The sequence below is a fragment of the Hemibagrus wyckioides genome, linkage group LG05 (genome assembly GCF_019097595.1).
Source record: "Hemibagrus wyckioides isolate EC202008001 linkage group LG05, SWU_Hwy_1.0, whole genome shotgun sequence".
NCBI classification, from domain to species: Eukaryota; Metazoa; Chordata; class Actinopteri; order Siluriformes; family Bagridae; genus Hemibagrus; species Hemibagrus wyckioides.
Window position 1 is genome coordinate 27,496,689 of NC_080714.1, and position 7,570 is coordinate 27,504,258.

General features: G+C 42.2%; 1 protein-coding gene across 1 annotated transcript in view; it reads left to right on the forward strand.

Moving 5' to 3' along the window:
• Positions 1-7,570, forward strand: part of zgc:92140 (uncharacterized protein LOC447854 homolog) — a 34,523-nt gene that overhangs the window by 19,396 nt on the left and 7,557 nt on the right. The window lies entirely within an intron of this gene.

Here is a 7,570-nt window from a genome sequence, read left to right on the forward strand (position 1 = left end):
TTAGAAATGTCATCATATTTCTAGGAAGAAACATAATTTCTCCAGACTGAATGATCCAGCTACTGTTTTTTCTCTGTAACACATCACACGTGCATAATTTGCATGATTGAATAATTTGCATTCATTTGCATAAATTGTATTTTCCTTTTTTTTCTAAACAGAAGAATATCACTTATGCTCTGCTCAATTTTTGTTTACATCATTTCATTTAAAAATTTAAATCATTTTATTCTAATCGTATATATGTAATCTAATATATATAACATAATCGTAAATATATATATATATATTCATAAAGCTCCGTATACTCGAAGCCCCACCCATATACATGAAGATTTTTTTTTTTTTTTTTTTTTGCATATCATCTTTAGTCATAGACTAATTTTTCCACCTCTGTCAGGCGTAGAAACAATATCGCAAAGGAGGGGCGGGGCATAGTGTCTCTGACCTATCAATCACAGAGACACTGGCCAATCAGGTGTTTGAATCAGCCACAAAATAAATTACGGAAAAACCCAGGAAACAAATCCACACAGGCTAAATGATCCAACTACTATGTTGTCCATAAAAAAAAAATAAAAAATAAAAAATAAAAAATAGCACTTACATAATTTACATAATTGAATTATTTGCATTTATTTGCATAACTGTGTTTGTTTTCCCCACTTTTCTGAATTTAAGAACTCTTATGCTCTGATTTTTATAAAGGAAAACAAGAAGATTTGATTGGCGGGACATCCAGCCCTAACCCCGCCTCCTCGTACTGTATTCCTTCAAACCCCGCCCCTTTCCCATTATGTCTTTGTGTCATGTTTATCAGCACCAACAGAGTGGTTTTGTGGCTTATTTTTGAGATCATCAAAACCGGAACTAAATTTTTTTTTAAGAAAGTATGTGTGTGTGTGTGTGTGTGTGTGAGAGAGAGAGAGAGAGAGAGAGAGAGAGACAGAAATGGACATGAAAGTCAACAGGAAATGACATGTATGTGATTGTGTTTTTTTGCAAGCATGGGGGTAAGAGTGTGTGTGTGTGAGAGAGAGAGAAAGAGAGAGAGATGAACATGAAGGTCAACAGGAAATGTCGTGTGTAATAGAGTTTTTTTTCCCATATGTGCAAGTGTGGGTAAAAAACAGACAGAGATTATGTGTGTGTGTGTGTGTGTGTGTGTGTGTGTGTGTGTGCGCGTGCGTGTGTGACTATAAATGCAAAGGATTATGGAAGACTAGGGCTGAGGAGCACATAAGCAGACAGGAAACTCTCTCTCTCAATCTCAATCTCTCTCTCTCTCTCTCTCTCTCTCTCACACACACACACTCCTCTCTCGTTGCCATCTCCTCGATAAGACTGACTGCGTGAGAGAAGGCGATAAAGAGGTCTTCCATTCCTCCGTCCTCTCTTGACCTCTCCATCCCTCGCCTCATCTCTGGTCTCTCCTCCATCGGCGTATCTGCTGTTGCTCTCAAGGCCACACTTTCTTTCTTTCCTTCCTTCTTTTCCTCTCCACTCCCACCGTGCTCTCTATCCTTCCCTCGTTCCCTCCCTCCTGTTTTCCTTCCTTTATTAACTCACTTTACTCCATCGGCTCTCCATCTCTCTCACGCTGTTGCTTATTTGCTCTCCACCCTCTTCCTGTCTGACGAAAGCTTTAGGTCACGACCTTGTGTTCTGCCTCCTGCTGTGTGTGTGTGTGTGAGAGGTGCTCCCAGCATGATGAAGATGAAGTCAATGTTTACGTGCCTGGAGTTTTTATTTTATTAAACTCTAAAGTGTTATTAGTGTCGCAGACCAAACAAACGTTATTTTCAGACGGAGCTGAAGTCAGATTGTTTGTTTTTTTGATCGTGAAAAACATTTTCCTTCTGATTTGATCCACGTGTCTGAGACTTTTTTCACACGGCACGGCAAATCTGATGGATTTCCTAAAGCTACAAGATTTGTATGTCTTACTCTTTTGCTGTCACCCACGCCCATATGCCAGAAGCCCCGCCCACATGCACAAAGCCCCCTCCCTTATACATGAAGCCCAACCCATATATTAGAAGCCCCCCCTCTGCATGAAGCTTAGCTCATATACTGCACTGTACATGAAGCACAATATACATGAAACTCCACCCATATACATGAAGCACTGCCCATATACACGAAGCTCCACCCATATGTAAGAAACCCCACCCATCTACATGAAGCTCCACTCATATACACTACTAGCAAAAAGTTAAGAAATTTTTAGCTTTTGGGTGAAATTTAGGGAAAATATAAAAAGTTCACGCTACAGTGATATTATATCATGAAAGTAGGGCATTTAAGTAGAAGCTGTAATGGTGATTTCCTCATCTCAAACAATTTATTGAAACAAAAGCCAACAACAGTGGTGGGTATACCACAACAAAAAATCTCAATGTCTCAATAATTTGTCATGTGCCCTTGACCATCAATTACAGCTTGATAACGACGTCTCATGCTGTTCACGAGTCCACTTATTGTCTGCTGAGGCATGGCATTCCACTCTTCTCGAAGGGCGGCCCTCAGGTCATTGAGGTTCTGGGGTGCAGGGTTACAAGCCTCTACTCGGCTGATCCCATAGGTTTCCTATGGGATTCAGGTCTGGAGAAAGTGCAGGTCACTCCATTTGAGGTACCCCAGCCTCCAGCAGCCGTTCCCTAATGATGCGACCTCGATGAGCTGGAGCATTGTCATCCATGAAGATGAAATTAGGCCTGTGTTGTTCATGCAGGGACACAATGACTGGATTAATGATGTTATTCAGGTAGTATTGGCTTGTCACTGTACCATTCACAAGATGTAGGGCAGTTCTGTATTGAGTGGACACACCTGCCCAGACTGTAACACCACCACAACAGTGGCTGACGCATAGCGCTCTCCTTGAAGTCTCCAACATCGTTGGTGGCCATCATTTCTGCTCAACGTGAATCGACTTTCATCAGAGAACAGCACTGAGGCCCACTGGTCCCTCGTCCAGCGCAAATGCTCCCTGGCCCATGCAAGACGATGACGCCTGTGCCTGGTGGTGTGGTCAGATACCCTTGCAGGTCGTCTAGCACGCAGACCACACTGATGTAAACGGTTTCGAATGGTCTGACGTGACACTTGGGTTCCTCTCACCTCCCTTAAATGTGCCTGGAGTTGAGTGGCGTTCATCATCTGGTTCCTCAGGGCACTGTTCACAATGAAGCGGTCATCAACACTGAACTGAAACACTGAACAGTTGGACATGTGCATTCAAAAGTGTAGAGAAGGTCAAATTAAGTTCACCTGTAAAGGTGAAACCCATATGTAAGAAGTCCCACCCCTCTACATGAAGCTCCACTCATATATACGAAGTTTAGCTCATATACATGAAGCACTGCCCCTTATACATGAAGCTCCACCCATATTTAAGAAACCCTACCCATCTATATGAAGCTCCACTCATCTACATGAAGCTTAGCTCATATACTTGAAGCACTGCCCATATACAAGAAGCTCCACCCATATACACTAAGCTCCGCCTATACATATTAAGCTCCACCTATATACATGAAGCTCCGCCTCCCAGAATCTACATCCTTATACGATTTACTGTTAATTAAACAGTATGTGTGTGTGTGTGTGTGTGTGTGTGTGTGTGTGTGTGATTGTGGATCTAGGTTCTCATTCACTGTTTGTAGGACGAGTGCTACAGAAAATGGATGGAATATATTAATACATTTTAAATGGTGCTCTATTTCTTCCAGCTGTCTCTCTGTCTTTCTATCTATTTATCCTGTATGTCTGTCTCTCTCTCTCTCTCTCTCTCTCTCTCTCTCTCTTTCTCTGTGCATTCAGTCTTTATTTCTATCTGCCTGTCTCTTAGTTTATCTCTCTTACTGTATATTTAGTCTGTCTCTCTCTCTGTTTATTTATCTGTCTCTCTATCTGTTTTTCCTGTCTATCTCTCTGTCTCTCTATCTGTTTATTCTGTCTGCCTCTCTGTCTCTCTATCAGTTTATCCTGTCTCTCTCTCTATCTGTTTATCCTGTCTGTCTCTCTATCTCTCTATCTGTTTATCCTGTCTGTCTCTCTATCTCTCTATCTGTTTTGTCAGTCTGTCTGACTCTATCTATGTCTGTCTCTCTCTCTCTGTTCTGTCTCTCATCTGTGTCTGTCTCTGAGTCTGTCTTTCTCCCTGATAATTCTCTCTGTTTTTTCCCTCTGTCTATCTATCTCTCTGTCTCATTCTTTCTGTCTCTCTATTTCTCTGCCTGTGGATTCTATCCGTCTCACTCTCTGTCTGTTTCTGTCTGTTTATTCTGACTGTCTGTCTATCTGTCTTTATCTCTGTCTGTCTCTAAGTCTGTTTATTCCGTCTGCCTCTCAGTCTGTCTCTCTATCTGCTCATCCCTTCTGTCTCTCTGTCCATCTTTCTGCCTCTTCACCATGTCGTCTCCTCCTCTGCTCTTCCCCGCTGTCAATCATGTAGTTTTATCAATAGAATGGAGAGACAGCTTGTGTTTGTTTTTAGGGTCTAACACACACACACACACATAACTGATTGTTTGCATGTCAAAATGTGACTCTGTGTGTGTGTGTGTGTGTCTGAACATGTTAGTTTAATATTCATTCGTTTTTCAGGAGCAAGTCAGTCTTCAGCACACACACACACACACACAGTCAGTCTTCAGCACACACACACACACACACACAGTCAGTCTTCAGCACACACACACACACACACACACACACAGTCAGTCTTCAGCACACACACACCCAAAAAAAAAAACCAGTGGATTGTTTACAAGTCAAACTCTGACACTGTACATGTGTGTGTTTTTGAGAATGTTCATTGTAATTTTGATTTGTTTTTCAGGGGTGAGTCACTCTCTCTCTCTCTTTCTCTCTTTCTCACTTTCACACACACACACACACAAACAATGACAGGAAAACTGCTTTTAGACAAACGAGGCGGGCAGCGGGGCGAAAATAGTAACACTTTCTGATTGTGTGCGATCTGAAATCAGTAGTGCCCCCTGTGTGTGTGTGTGTGTGTGTGTCTGAGTGTGTGTGTGTGTGTGTACTAGTCCCTTGGAAACAAAACTCAGCTACAGTAATATATGTAATAGAATGAAAGCTCCTGAATAATATCAGTAATATGTGTGTGTGTGTGTGTGTGTGTGTGAGACAGACTGTTTTACCATTTTTGGATTGGAAAGGTTAAGCAATCAATGATATCAGTCATGTCCTGAGCTGTTTTGCTACTGTTTGGTCACTAGCATGACTGTTACTGTCAGCAATAATAAGCCCACATTTCATTCTCCTGGCTGAGGAAGCAGCGCTGTGTGTTTTGTCTCTAAACTCCAGGCTTCAGAAGAGAGAGCTGGCTTCTTTATAAATGAGTCATCATCCGTTCTCCTCTGTTCAGCCCTCCTACCTGCGGAGAGAGAGAGAGAGAGAGAGAGAGAGAGAGAGAGAGAGAGGAAGTGACTCCCTCACAGGAGATTATTCAGCTCGCTAAATTTGACTCTGAATCAGAGTGAAATTGATTCCCCTTTTGATTCGTTTGCTGGTTGATTCAATTCAAACCGACGGTCATTAAGCGTCGTTAGAGAGACGTGATGAACCAAAAATTACTTTTGTTGTTTGGTTTAAACAAAAAACTCTGTATTGGAACACACACGTGGTGTTTGATTCACTTCCTGCAGTCGAGTCGATTCAGAATCGTTTCACTTCTCATTAGATTTCACTCTGGAGGTTAGACTGAGACCTGATTTGGTCTCTAGACCCGAGTGTGATTGTTCGGTTCTGCCTAAAGAAAAGAAGACCGAGGTTCTGGCCAAACACACTGTACTGCATAAGTGAAAGCACCGGAAGAGTCCAGTGTAGGGTTTTTTTGTGAAAATATTGCCACTCAGGACTGTAGGTGGACTTCATTGTTAATGATTGGCCACGAGGCCACGCCTCCTTACTGTGTATCAGAAACTGAGGCCATACATGTACACACACACACACACACACACACATGAACACACACACACCCAAGATGTCATTACTAAAAAAGGCAAACTGAGGAATGTTACATTCATATGTCATATTTATACAGAGAGAGAGAGAGAGAGAGAGTTTCTGATACTCCTTCACTGAGTATCAGAAACTGAGACCACGCCTCTTTTACTGTGTATCAGAAACTGAGGCCACCCCTCCTTCACTGAGTATCAGAAACTGAGGCCACCCCTCCTTCACTGAGTATCAGAAACTGAGGCCACCCCTCCTTTATTGTGTATCAGAAACTGAGGATACGCCTCCTTTATTGTGTATCAGAAACTGAGGCCACGCCTCCTTTATTGTGTATCAGAAACTAAGGCCACGCCTCCTTCACTAAGACTAGTAAGCAGTGTAAAAAAACAATAAACGGTGTCATGCCTCTCTCTCTCTCTCTCCTCTCTTCTCCCGCTCACTCTCTCTCTCTCTCTCTCTCTCTCTCAATATCATTTTTTCTCACTGTCTCTATCTGTCTCTTTATTCTCAGTTCTCTCTCCCTCTGTTCCATTTCCTTTATCTCTGTCTGTCCTCTGTATGGGTCTCTCTCTCTCTCTCTCTCTCTCTCTCCCTCTCTCTCTCCCTCTCTCTCTTGAGTAAAAACTAAAGCTGTTTGCATTTGTGTTTCTCCAAATATAAAATTTCCGTGGCTGATGGGGGCGTGAGAAACACAGCACTGTGTCCTTCTCTGTCTTGCTTTTTGACTGTCTTTCTGTCCATCTCTGTCTTTTCCTTTCCCTGTCTGTCTGTCTCTCTCTCTTTCTCTCTCTCTGTATAAATATGACATATGAATGTAACATTCCTCAGTTTGCCTTTTTAGTAATGACATCTTGTGTGTGTGTGTGTGTGTGATGTAACTACACGTGTGCGAATGCTCTAGTCAGAGCATACATACTGTTTACATTCCCTAAACAGTAACCCGCCATCCCTGTGTCCTCCCTCAGTCTCTCCATCCAGGGACGAACTGTTCCCGGTGTTCCGGTCCTGATCCGATTCCTACTCATGTCAGTCCATTCAACACCTTTACACCTTTACACCTTTACACCATCACTGCTTCTGGTTTATCTGTTAGAGAGAGATAGAGAGAGATGAAAGGAGAGATTAAGCAGGAAGAGAGGGAGAGAGAGAGAGAGAGAGAGTGTGTGTGTGTGTGTGTGTGTGTAAACATGTGTAAGGTATGCAAGCTCAAACACATTCCCGTATAGGCGTCTGCATACCAAAGACACACACAAACACACACACACACACACAATCTCTGCATGCAAACGTGCAGACATGCATGTGTTCAGCTGTGTGTGTGTGTGTGTGTGTGTGTGTTTCTCTCCCCCCCCCCCCCTCTTGCTTGACTGACCATCCATTTAAATTATTAAGGTATTAAACAGGAACACGTCATACTTTTTATCCATTTATAGTTACATTTGTTGTCGTAAAACGTTGACATAAAAAGACTTTAGTTCTGGTTCCATTTACAATAAAGCGTTATTACATATTTATAGCATTTATAAATATTTAAAACAGTTTATTACATAAACGTTTCCCTTTTTTTTAATTTATTAAG